At 46.7% G+C, this 14,317-nt stretch overlaps 1 protein-coding gene across 1 annotated transcript in view; it reads left to right on the top strand.

Annotated features, from left to right (window-relative positions):
* The window catches only part of ncanb (neurocan b), an 84,797-nt gene that overhangs the window by 44,543 nt on the left and 25,937 nt on the right, over window positions 1–14,317 (top strand). The window lies entirely within an intron of this gene.

Here is a 14,317-nt window from a genome sequence, read left to right as displayed (position 1 = left end):
CTCCCCACCTCTCCTTTTCTCTCCCTCTCTCCCCCTTTTCCCCTCTCCCTCCCTTTCGCTCTCTTTTCCCACTTCTTCCTCTTCCTCTCGCTATCTTTCGCTCTCTCTCTCGCTCTTGCTCTCTCTCTCGTCCTCCCTCCCTCCCTTCAACCCGCTCTCTCTCGCCTTAAGTCTCTCGCTTTCTTTCTTCTCTCTGTCAAAGGCCACCTCGATCACTCATTCAAAGGGGACTCGTTACCCATGCATAATCCATCACCTTATTCATGGCCACGCACTCAAACACTCTCTTACCTGCATATTTAAATGATAAAGACAGCTTGCCGGGATAACTGCAAGAACACACATTCTCCTTCTGCCAATACTTTTTCCCTTGCCCTTTTCGCTGAAGGACACACGGATGAATGGGCAAATACATGTAATTGAACACACACACACATGACAGACACACGCACACAAGCATTCACAAAGCCACGGACACACCAGTCACACTCACTTCCACTTACATTTTCACACACACACACACACACACACACACACACACACACACACACACACACACACACACACACACACACACACACACACACACACACACACACACCCAGGGGTTGGCCCTGAAATGAAGCTAATGTGTGTGGACGCCAACTATACTGTATGGAGTGCTAATGGCTGTGACTTGGGGTCAGGCCCAAACGCCGCCACCGGCTTTTCCGCATTTACCGACGTTCCCAAGGGGAGCGTATCCTCTGACATCAGAGCACAGGATTGAGGCTGAAAGATTCATGAGGCAGAGGCTATTATCATCATTGGTGTCTAACCACCGATAGCGCACTCGCTGAAGAGGAGGTCAAAGAGTTTATTGGAGGAATGGCCGGGAAATGGAGGCTAAAACCAGCAGCTGCTTTCATGGCACGGCGATATTAGCCGCTAGCCTTTCAGCCATCAAGCAGCTGGGGCTAATGCACCAGCTGCGAATGTTGCTGTCCCACGAAGCCAGCAATTTGTTAGCCAGCACTGCTAACAAATAGTTTTTCATTAGCTGTCATTAAGGCACTCATCACCTATCACCAATATGGATTAGGGATGGATAAGGTTATAAATCTCTCTAGAGTTTTGTTGGTTTGATTTGTTTCATATTTTAATTGTGTACACAAGTCGAATAATGTGCTATCTTATAGAATAGGGCAGTGTTGAGGTGTTGTGTTGTTTTCTTTGTGTTGAAACATGCGCTAAAGGGAAATAAGCTCATAACGTATGCAACCTGCCAAATTCAGCATTAAGTCACGCAGAAGGTGTTAGAAATACTTGAAAAACAATGAAGAAAGTAACACATTTCTGAGAGCAGCTGCAGAAAAAGCAAGACGATGGAAAAAAAGATATTAACAGAGAGAGAATGCGCGTGAGAGAGTTTGAGAAGGGAGACAGATTTGTCAGACTTTGACGCATTGCATTAATAACAAGTAAGACAAAAAAAAAAAGGCAACTGAATGCCAATACTTTCAAGGACATTTTGACGCCAGGAATGACGGAAAGAAAAAGACACCAGAAAGTTGGCAGGAGAAACAATGGCATGTCGGCCCCCCCTCAGGCCATAGACTCCCCCTCCCCCTCCCCACACCCCCTCTGCTTCTCCTCTCATTCATTAATGATAGGGACATTATCCTGTCTTCAGTCGACCTCTAAATTCGACTCGATCCGTCCGAACCAAACTTTGTTGTGTACCGCTTCCTAAAAGCTTCCATACTTTGCGTTGACGAGTGTTCCACATGAATGCACTCGAGGGGTCTCTCGTTGCCTTTAAGTGTGTGTAGCGAACAGATTGTGTGCTCTTGGAGTGAGGGCATGGGCTGGGATTGATGAGCAGACAGCTCCTTGTCACCCTGGCTGTGTGGCCCAGGAGCTCCGAGGACTCTATGATTGGCTGGTTCCACCTGTCCACCCACACCTCATTAATCCAGCGACGCCATTGGCTTTCACTGTTGGAAATGTGATTAGCCGCCCGATCCCACCTGCACCCCACGGGAACCCCCGGAGTTCCGATTGGAAATGTTCAGCGCACAACCTGGCTAGGATGTGAACACAAATTCGCACACAATTTTTTTTTGCATAAACTACACAAAACACACACACAGGCAGTGCACACCCTTTACACACCCCTTACACCCCAACCACACACACACACACACACACACACACATACACACACACACACACACACACACACACACACACACAAAGGTAGCACGCACACACACAGGCAGCACGCACACACACAAAGAAAAATAATAATAATTCCATCCAGGAACAGTGTGGCATTACGCGTTCACATTTATTGATTCCCAACAGACACACACGCACACACAAATGTGCACACGCAAACAAACAATTCTAATCCATAACCGCAACACAGTGGAATAAACTAATACTTCTTCAGTCCCATTTATTGATTCCCCACAGACACACCAGACACACACATGCACACACAAACACACACAGACACATACACCCACATACACTCACACACACAGCCACACACAGCCACACACACACACACACACACACACACACACACACACACACACACACACACACACACACACTAAAACACGTGTGCTTACACACATACACATGCACATCCACACACACAAAGTTGCACACGCACACAATAAGTTACGGCAGGACAGAATGAGCAAGATGCCATTATTTCTCCTTCTTCACACATTCAGCATGGAGCAGCATTCCCCTCCACGCTGCTGAAAACAATACGAGACAAAGGACACACGCTCTGCTGAGGGGAATGCCAATGGAATGCTGCAGCGCTGTGTGTGCGCGCGTGTGTGTGTGTGTGTGTGTGTGTGTGTGTGTGTGTGTGTGTGTGTGTGTGTGTGTGTGTGTGTGTGTGTGTGTGTGTGTGTGTGTGTGTGTGTGTGTGTGTGTGTGTCTGTGTTCAGTATGTGTTTGTTCTGACTGGTCAGTGAATGTGTGTGTGTGTGTGTGTGTTTAGCAAAAGCTTATCTCCCAATGTATCTCTTTACTTCTTCACCTCAATACAAACAGACGTTGAGATTAATAGGCTCACTGCTCGATGTTAGCAGGGCAACATACACACACACACACACACACACACACACACACACACACACACACACACACACACACACACACACACACACACACACACATACTGGCAAAACACACACCCACAACCCTCTTCTGTACCGTTCTCTTGCTCTGCTGCTGCTGTTCTTGACGATTCACAGCAGGATATTTGAATATGTTTTTGCATGTTTACATGAACGTGTTTAGTTTGCAAGCCCAGCAAGTGTATATGAACCATAGAGCAGCCTGATGTCTGAACCTTATTTACTTTGTGAGAGCACGTGGGCTGTGGGCCAATGTCTGCATGTGTGTTTGTGTATCTGTATCTGTGTTTGTGTGGCATCAATTGTTCTGAGTAAGCTTAGTTCTGCTGGTTCCCTAAACCTTCTTGTGGTGTACTGAGACTGTCGCAGTACAATGACAAACCATCTTAAATGGAATTAACATGCTCATTCTAGCCGTGTAGCCTACGAAAACGGAGGAACATGGATTGTTCATCAAAGTGTGTTCAACCGTGTAAACACAAAGTAACACAAAGTAAACCAATGTGTTTTTGGACCACATTAGATCTATTTCATTGTGATCTTGGATGATGGCCAGCTCAGACTATTGATATAGTTACGCTTTAGCTTATAGAATAAATCTAAAGATGTGTACAACAAAACTAACGCTGGTTCCAACACAGTCCGAAAGAGCTTGTGAAGCTGACTAAGAAACATAATAATACATAGAGAGCAACCGAGAACTAACAGACCAACATAGTCTCTCTCTTACACAAACGCAAACAAATATTCACACACGCACACACACACACACACACACACACACACACACACACACACAGACACACACACACACACACACATACACACACACACACACACACACACACACACGAAATATCACACACACACACACATTCCCAGACACACATTACACTCTTGCCAGGGACACATTAAATTCATAATCACCCTCTTCAACTCTCACTGTTGGCCAAAACAGAAATTGTTTAAACTCAATATTAATTTGCACAACACCAGCGATTGCTCCGGCCAGCTGGAGTAGAGCAGAAGAGAGTTGCCTGCCTTGCTAAAGGGCATAGCATAACCTGCTAACCCAGAAAACCACAAAGAGACATCCTGCCCTGCCTTCTGAGCCAGTGCTGCCTTAGAGACGGGGAGTATTCCTGGATCTTAACACATTTCTGTATTTCTTTCAGTGCAAATAACAGTAACAGTAAAAAGCGTTTTCCCCCTTGACGAGTGGGCATATCTGGGGACCAGGATATATATTAAAAAAATAAGTCAGTTACCACACATGGAAAAAAAAAGGGATATTTTGTTGTTATTGATTCAGACAGCATAGAGTTAATAGAAATAGATAATTCCACTTGACTATTTCGTATTTTAGTGTGCCAGCGACGCGAGGCAGAGAATAGCCTGTCGTTTAGCCCCTCTGGGGAACTGCTCCACTTTAAGAGCACAGTTGAGATATTTCTTAAAGGAATAATAGGTCATTTCTGCCGGTGCTCCATCAAAACAATAACAAATAACGTGGTGAAGTGACGTGGGAACAGTTGTGGTTTCCTCAACCACCATCGCAGTTGGTAAGCGACCTGTCATGACTCAGGCAGAAATCATGATCAAGGACGAGTTCATGTTTTCAAGTTTTATCATTCATCATCATACGTTTATACATCATTGATTCATTCTAATGAAATCGCCGCAAGTAACATAATGTAAACTTGCTAACTTACCATTAGATTATTCGACTACCGAAGCAGCTGTAGATTACGTTATTTAGGCTGGGCCAACACTGTCATCCGTGTTCAAATCACAGCTAGCCGAACCGTGTGTCTAGACCCTCATGTTTCTAAATGTTCACAGTGGATACAAATCGTTGTTTAGATGTGCGTCCCACTAGCTCTATAACGGTAATAAGCAGGTAGAGAACTGCTTGGTTGTAGTGCTCTAGGCCTTGGTTTAACCTAGAGACTGTGAGCTGTATATAATACAGGTTGAAATGAGGTACCATAGAGTGTATGTACACTGATTAAACTGACTCTCCATATGGAACTACCACCGATTTGGGGTATTTCTGGCATCCTTGTGACCCCCCCCCCTCCCTCCCACACACAAACAGAGACAAACAGACTCACACCCACACCAGATTGATTATATTTATGAATTCAGCCAGCCGTGTTCTCTGCGGGGGAAAGCCGACAACAATAGTTCATCCCGAGCATGTTTTGAATCAGAGTGCACAGAGGAGGGGCTAATTCACAGATGGACATTTTTTTTATTGTTAATGTGGGAGACACTACCATTTCTTTGTGTACTATGTGTGGGAAACACTGCATTAGCTGGTGGGCTGGCATTAGCGACTTGTCAAAGTAGCCCATTGTAGTAAGCTAGATCCTTATTGGATTATCATATAAAAAAAGAATGTTTTAAAATTACTGTTTTTGCGTTTTTCTCCAGAATTACGTGGTAAAGGGCATAAAAAAGATGCCGCAAGACGGAGGAGAAAGGAGGTTAATTGAGGTGTGGAGGAGGGGGTGTGAACCCCGTGGGGTGGCAGAAGGGATGGCGGAGAAAGAGCAAGAAAGAACAGAGATCCACTCTGGTTATGGCTCGTTGAAGGGGAACCGCTGTAATGTGGCCTAATGATCCTGTCCTGGCCGTCTGGGCCAAGATAAGGCTGTCAGGGTCCCCCCCTTTAGAAAACCTACGCGTCCCAGAGGATCAGAACACCCCCCCCCCACCCTCCGTTAGACCTCCTGCCAAACAGCATCAGCGCTGTGAGACCCCACGGGAGCCTGGGGAATAAAAGCTGACGGGAAAGAGGAGAAAGTGGGCAGTAAAGAGTTGAAAAGAGCCTCGTGCAGTGAGGAGGTTCTCCGGGACCAGACAGAAGGGTAGGGGCGAGCATTATGGGGAGGAGGAGAGCAGGGGAGGATGCGAGGGAGGAAGGAAGGAATGGTGGGAGGGAAGGAGGAAGGAAGGAAGGAAAGAAGGAAGAGAGGGAGGGAACATTCAAGGGCGGAGGAGGCGAGTGTGGGAAGAAAGGAAGAGAGAAGGGAGGACAAAATAGATGGAGAGCGGGGAGAAAGGAAGGGAGGGTAGAGATAGAGGGAGGTATGAAGGGAGGAGAGAAAGGAGGAAGGAAAGGATGGAGGGAGGGAGGGAAGAAGTGATCAAGGCTGGGAAGGATGAAGGAAGGGAGGGACAAAGGACGGAAGAGAGGATTCTGCAGTGTTACAGATGACGGCATGCAGCATGGTGTTTGTTCTCCTGGTCGAGACTCTTTGGTCAAACCCCGTTGTCTACAACCATTCAACACACAAACACACACAGCGACATGGCAGTGCACGCCACAAATAGGCACTGTCACACACACACACACACACACACACACACACACACACACACACACACACACACACACACACGAGGGGACAAAAAGGGAAAGTCAGTGAAGAGAGTCAGGCTGTCGGGGGCTGAGGGCCAGCTGAGCATCGTGAGATGTTATGACACTTCCTCTCATTACGTTTTCCCAGGCAGCCATGACTGTCGCGGCAGCCCCTGTCACCCCCCCCCTGTCACCCCCCCCAGCCCGGACCTGTCGACAACACCGGGGGGCACCACACGCCGAACACAACACCATCAAACGCACAACTCCGTGTCGCCCATGTGCATAGTCAAACTAAATCGCCCTGTTTAAAAAGGAATAAATAAAACTGGCGTTATCGGTAGCTTACGCTTGGAGTCTGATTTGATGATACATCGAGGCTACCACGACCCAGTGTTGTTTTTTTCGGGAAGGTCGATTTTGAATATTTCCCCACGCAAGCCAGAAAGAGAAGCCAGTGGATTGTGTGCTGGCGGGGGAGACTGGCCTATGAGAGGCTGTCAGTGTGGAGGCAGCTCTTCCTCTACAGCCAAAGGGGCACTGATGGGGTGGTGGTGGTGGTGGTGGTGGTGGTGGACCACTCTCAAAGTACAGCAAAGCAAAAACCCTGCACTCATATGCTAATGTATGCTAGGTACATGCCCGAGCAAGCTAATCCTTCTCATTTAGTTATGCCTCTTGGTTGCGCTAATTAGCTGATCCAGATACTGGGAAACACAAGCTGGTGGTTTGTAAAGCTCTTTAAAGGTCTTGTTCTACTGAACCCGGAGAGTCTGCTCCACCTCGGGTGCCGAGAATATCCTCTAGCTGTGAATTAAAGAGGAGTCAATTGATTTATGATTAGTAGAGAGGTCGAAGGGAACTGTCATAGCGTGAGGGAATGTAGTTACTCAAGCACTGCTCCACTAACACGACCGATCCTGTGTTCACCTCTGTCTAAAATTGCTTTATTATGGGATGTTATAAAACATGAAATAATTCCGGAGAAAAAAAGGGAAATCTGATTGCTTGATAATGGCTCGGAGCTGTGTAAATATAAAAGATCATGCAGAGAACAAGCGAGAAAAAGTGCTCATCGACCATTTGAAAAAAATGGGAAAAAAAATAAAAATTAATGTAGCAAAAAATTCCGACACAGAGATGCAATCATAGATATGCAATGATCTGAATCTATGTGCAAATGGTTGAACTGCACATGCTTCTACACACACACACACACACACACACACACACACACACACACACACACACACACACACACACACACACACACACACACACACACACACACACACACACACACAAACTGGTCCAAACCAAAATTCCATGAAAAAGATTTAACTAAGGATACCATACACAGCAATATGTGCATAATGCTACCAGAATTACAATCAGATTAGCATATAGACAGGATTACAAACACACACACAGTCCATTCGTATTAGTCAACATAATCACAATTTAGAGATTCATTTTCTGTCGATCTTTGACATACACAATCATTATCTATGATCACCATCAACACAACAAACTCATGTATATTTATGCATACTTTTAACAAAATTACACTCTCAAAATCTACATATAAATGACATTACACAAAAGCTTCTGACTCTAAGCCGTCAGATACGAAAGGAAGATGAAAAAGCAAAGGAGGTCCCCCTCCCAGGGTGACGAGACCTTCAAAGGTTCAAGGGTGGTCGGACATTAATTAAAAAGGAGAGGAGACGCGGAATAGAATAATAACATCAAGAGAAAAACGATGTCACGAGGCAGCTGTCAGTCAGAAGTGCTGTTTTGGCGCACATCGTCCAAGGGTAGTTTTGTAGTATCTAAGAAAGCCAGAGTGATTTTTCAAAGAATGCCAGCAGTAGAAACAAGCAATAGCAGATGGCAATAATAGATAGCTGGAGGCGGGTCATGCCGGCCGTAGAGCCAGTGACAAAAGCAGGCGGAGAGTGCTACGCCATTGATCAATGTGGTGGTGTTTCTGATGGCGGCACATGGGTCTGGGAACAGCAGGCTTAAGATGTGGACAGGTCAATGGAGCGGCACCCTGGAGGACCAGGCTCATGTTTAATAGAAAGGTTTCCATGTAAGTCATGTAGGAGAAAGACAAAGTCTGTTTGCAGCCCAAAATAAGTTATTCTTGGGGTTGGTGGGGGGGGGGGGAAACACAAAGTGCTTTAGTAGTATGGTATAGCAGAAAAGAAAACAAAATTTCAAAGTCTGTCTGTTTATTCGCATATAATGTTGGCAGTGGCTTGAAGAACACAAAGCAGGTTTTCAGAAAGGGGCCCTGATCTGCCATAGCTGCCATCGTGTGTGTGTGTGTGTGTGTGTGTGTGTGTGTGTGTGTGTGTGTGTGTGTGTGTGTGTGTGTGTGTGTGTGTGTGTGTGTGTGTGTGAGACAGACAAACAAAGGCAGGCCTAAAAAAGGAAATTTACAATCAATTGAAAATGTTTCTAAAAGTTATTTATAACTGTCTGATGGAAATGGTGGAGCCAAACCATACAGTTCTTTCAATAAGGAGAATGAAATGGGTTTGGAGTTATTAATGTGTGCATGCAGTTGCATGCACCAAAGTGCCGTCATCTATCTGGATGTGACTGAAAGATGCATTGTTGGGTGAGGTTTAGTTAAGCTAGCCGTGGTTAGGCCATGTTAGGTCTGGTGATGTACAGGTCCGCACTTGAGTTTTGGGACCACTAGGATTCAGTAAGGATATGGTGGTCTGAAATGAAGGACCTAAGCTGTGTGTACGGGGGCACATGCTTCTGCATACGGAATGGAAGTGTGTCTGTTTCCATCCCACTAAATAAGTACGCTGTCCGCCTGAACAATCTCCCTCCAGTTCCTTGTTATTGTCTCGTCACGCCCTCCGTTTGCACCCTGTCAGGAGTAAAGTCTCCAGCTAGCATTTGCTGGTTCACGGGGTCCCGATGTAATTGATAAGGCCCCTATTGGATCTGGACAGCTGGCATTTACTCCTAAGAGAAATCCCACCTCCTCACTGTGAAAATGTGTGGGTGTGTGTGTGTATGTGTGTGTGGATCATTTCTCTGCCCTGCTCACCAATACACAACCCTGAGTGCAACTGTGTTGTCTGAGAAATACATTCACTGCGGCAACGACGGGTGTGAAAAACGACAAATGTTACCCGGGATGCACACATACGCAATTTGGAGCACTTTCCATTGGAAACCCACCTCTGCAGTAATCCCGTTTGCCTGTTGATGTTTTTCCTTGTATTATCCTGCACTGACAATGCGTTAAACGCGCTCCCTCATTCACACATGGCCCTCTTCATCAGACCATCGCATTTATCCCATTGTCCCCCTTTACCCTCTCTCTTCCTCTCCTTTTTTCTCTTCGTTCTTGTCATTGTTCCCTCCTTTCCCTGGCTCTGGCGAGGTCCCACTTGTCCTCACTATTCACTGTGTGCCAAGGCAATTACACTTCGTCCGCCTCCAAACGGCCAATTTTTCCATCAAAGTAGCTATATAGTAATGTCTGATGCAGTGATGAATTTCAATGCTGCCACAGCTTTCTAAAGCAGTCATTAGGATTTTGGGCATTTCGGCAATTTGAAGCCTGCTTGGTCGCCCACTTGACTGCTAAACTCAGGAACATGTCAGCCCTAGAACTAAAAATGAATAACCAGTCCAAATGACATTCTATGAAAACCCATAAACTGCAGGTTGTTGTTGTTGTGCCGTAAAATACAAACCCAACAAAGCAGCCATGAGCAATTTAACATGGCGTTTTAGATGGCTTAATCTCCATCCTGAAGCTGAGTATATGAATACATATATATATAGATTCCCAAGTGGTATGCTTATCATCACCATAATAATCTGCAGAGGAAAAGAGCCAGTCTTAGTTTTATTTTCTTGTCTTGCATGAAGTAAATACCCAACATATTTTATTGACTCATCGTCCAAAGCAATGGTTCTGACCAAGACAGAAAAACCCAAAACAGCCCCAACAAAAGAATAAACCATGAACCTCTTCTCTCGTCGAAGGACCTCCACTTTAATATTGATTCTTCTCCCCAGGCCTTTTTATTGCCTGATACTGAGTGCTCTCACTCGTCTCACTCTCTCTCTCACTCTCTCTTTTCTTCTCTCTCTCTCTCCATTCACCGGACTCTTACTGGCTAAACCCGCAAGGATTCATAGCCGTGAAATTGTTGATTGCACTTGAGCTCTCATTTATAAAACACAGAAAGCTGTTTACTTTTTATTCAGCCCCGGTGTTCACAAACGGCAGCGCGCTGGGCGGAATTGAAAGCATAAATCTCTCTTTCTCTCTGTGGCCGTAGAGAAAAAGCCCCAAACGGGGCTGACAGGGGGGTGTGGGGTGGGGGGGGGGGGGGTGTTGAGGGGGTGGCGGAGGTAAACTAATGATTGAGTTTACAGTTCGGGCTAGGACAGGGAATTAGATGAGCAGACAGGAGATGGAGGGCGATCAAGACGGCGGTGAGGGCATGGGGGGTGTTGTCAAAAAGAAAGAGGGAACACTTGACAGGTTTGTAGAATGGGCGGAAGGCGTTTCTGTTGGGGGTGGGGTGTAAACGGTTTGTGGGGACAGGGAAGAAGGTTATGTGGGGATAAAGGAGGGTGACAGTTTTGTAGGGATGGGGAGAAAGACAGTTGTTGTGGGGGGTTAAGGGGTCAGACAATTGTGTGATGATTATGCATACGTGATGCGTAGGATGCATAAGACCGTTATGTAGTGACAGGGAGGAAGACCGTTTTGTGGGGACAGGAGGGAAGACAGGTTTGTGGGGACAACGAGAAAGATGGGTTAGTAAGGATGCGAGGAAGACAGGTTTTTAGGGACCAAGGGATGGAGAGTCATCGTTGGTGTCTCGGAACACAGAGACAGCGGCGAGATCTCATCCCTCTGGAGGGTCCACCAGGGAACCCTGAACTGCAAGGGAATTGTGGATGCTGGCCAAGGGTCCACTCCATTCTTATATTGATCTTTCTGTTCTATCTCTGTCATATTCTCTTATTCTCTGTCTCTCTCTCACCCTCTCCCCTCTCTCTCTTTCTCTCTCTTTCTCAGTCTCTGTCTCTGTCTCTCTAACTCACACTCTTCCGCCAGTCTCTTTTATAAATAGCTTCGTTCAATTTAGTTTTTGGTTCTGGTTATTTCTAGTGTCTTTGTACGTGCCTATCCTTTAAGTTTATTCATAATAAATAAAGGTATGTTGAAAATCTTAAGAAAGAATGACTCTCTCACTCTCTCTCTGTCTCTCTCTCAAACAGTTCATTTTCTCTTCTGCTCTCCCTCCTCCTAGTCTGGTTTCTTATTCCTCGTCCGTCTGTAGCATTCCACGTGCTCCTTCCGCCGTCACGGTCCGCTGCTCTCTGCCCTTGCTCCAGAACAAACCTATCTCATCATGGGAACCATTGGGCGACACGTTCAGACTGGCTTCTGTGTTGCATTCCTCCAGAAACTGTCATCTTCTTACACATCAAGTATACATCCCATGGAAAAATTGCTAGTGATAAAGTTTCTTTGAAATACCAAACAAACCCATTCTGTCGACGGATAATGAGTTCTTGTTCACTTCTTGCCAGCCGTCCCCTTTAGTATCCTTATTCTCTCCCCCTCTATCGCTCTCTCGCTCTCTCTCACTCTCACTCTCTCGCTCTTTATTCTATGTAACTCTTGCATAGCTCCTCTGTCCCTCTTAACAAACCCATTCACCCTGCCTGGGGGCTGATAATGGAACATTCCCTCTAAAAGTCCTGTTCTTTTCAGCCGAATGGATAGCCCCTCCATTCTAATCAGCTATAATAGTGTTTTTTCGATCAACTCTGTGATGAATGTGTCACTCGCGAGCGCCAGAATGTGAAGGTGTCATCTCTATCAGATGTTTCTGGGTGCGAGATGGGATTGTGTCATCATGACACGTATGAACAGATCATTAAAACGCATGTCAGTCATAAGCCGGATCTAAGCTGAGAGAGAGAGGGAGAGAGAGAGAGAGAGGGAGAGAGAGAGAGAGAGAGAGAGAGAGAGAGAGAGAGAGAGAGAGAGAGAGAGAGAGAGAGGAGAGAGAGAGAGAGAGAGAGAGAGAGAGAGAGAGAGAGAGAGAGAGAGAGAGAGAGAGAGAGAGAGGAGAGAGAGGCAGGGATGGAGAGAGGATAAATTGTTAGAGAGAGGATTTAGGAAGAGTAATTCTAATACATCTGTCAGGCAAGTTTTGGCACTCTGAATCGAACAGGACAGAAGAACAGAGATGGACTGCGTATAAGAGACTGAGCTCTACCCGTATACCTGCATACAGCGTGGTCACCTGGGACGGCTGCTGTCCCAGGCAGGCTGCTGTGTCTGTCTACCTCCAGCATCTAATTCAGTGTTTGATAGCAGCCAGCCCAGCACAGCCCAGCAGTCAAGCTGCTGCCTCCAAACACACCCTCATCCCGCCTGGCAGCCCGCAAAGCCTCTGTAATCCAACCTCGGGACCTGCCAACTCTACAGACACACAACCACACAGACACACACAAACACACACGCACCCGCACGCACGCACGCACATACACACATGCATGCGCACACACACACGCACACGCACACACACGCTCACACACTCACACATGCACACTCGCATGAGCACTAACACACCCACACATACACAGACGCACACACATGCGCACACACCCAAACACTCGCAGTTGCACACAGACACACACAGGCGCTCCCTCGCACACACACACACACGCATATACACACGCACATACTCAGGCATACACACATACAGACACCCACACGCACACACACTCACATACACACACGTATACACAGACACACCACACACGTTTAGTTTCAAGTCCTATCCTCCGCCCCTGCCTGTCCATCCTTCTCTTTAATCAGTCCTTTATCTCCCCCCCCCCCCCCCCCCCCGAGGGTCTCCAACCACCATCCACCACCACATCCCCCCACCACCACAACCACCCAACACCAACACCCTCCTCCACCACCACCGCGACCAGCTCCCTGGGTTCTCCCCAACTTTCTTTGTCTGTGCATCACAGTACCCCCTTTCCCCCCCCCCCCCCCGCCGCACACACACACACACACACGCACAACAGACACACACAGACACAGAAAACCAGTGTCCACACACACAGTGTCCTGACACACACAGTGTCCCGACATACACAACAGGCACGCAGAAACACACACACAGTGTCCAGACACACAAAGGCACACACGCACACCCTCTCTCACTGTGTGACCTCTTGCGGGCCCTAGAGGCGCGCTCAGAAGCTGTGAGGGCAGAGAGGATTCTGGGATGCCAGCTGAAATCTTAATGATTCTCCCCGAGGCTTCGGTCTGACAGAGAAATAAACTTTCTGTTTTCCAGTGCAATAGGAACCCATGCCCTGTGACGCCTCTGCAGTACAAGCGTGTGTGGGCGGCTTTGTTTTTGTGTTTGTGTCTGTTTTTGTGTGTTTGTGTGGGTTATTGATTATAAATACATATTTTACATTATTTCTGTAAAATATGTCTCTCTTTCTCTCTCTGTCTCTCTTTCTCTCTCTGTCTCGCTTTTCAGTCTGTATCCTGCTCTGTATATTTCTCTCTCTCTCTCTCGCTCTCTCTCTCTCTAGCTCTCTCTCCTGCTGTCTCTGAATGTATTTGTGTTTCTCGACCCCCCCTGCTGTCTAAATGTCCCTGGCTTCTGTTTGGTTCTCTTGTCTCCTCTTAACTCACCACTCATCAATTCTGACACCATAACTGAGCCACATACTGCAATTAAACGCACGTGTGCTTTGGTGCGTCCCC

Source organism: Gadus morhua, chromosome 12 (genome assembly GCF_902167405.1).
Source record: "Gadus morhua chromosome 12, gadMor3.0, whole genome shotgun sequence".
Lineage (NCBI taxonomy): Eukaryota > Metazoa > Chordata > Actinopteri > Gadiformes > Gadidae > Gadus > Gadus morhua.
The sequence above is the reverse complement of the archived record's forward strand: the minus strand, read 5'-3'. Positions and strand labels throughout refer to the sequence as shown.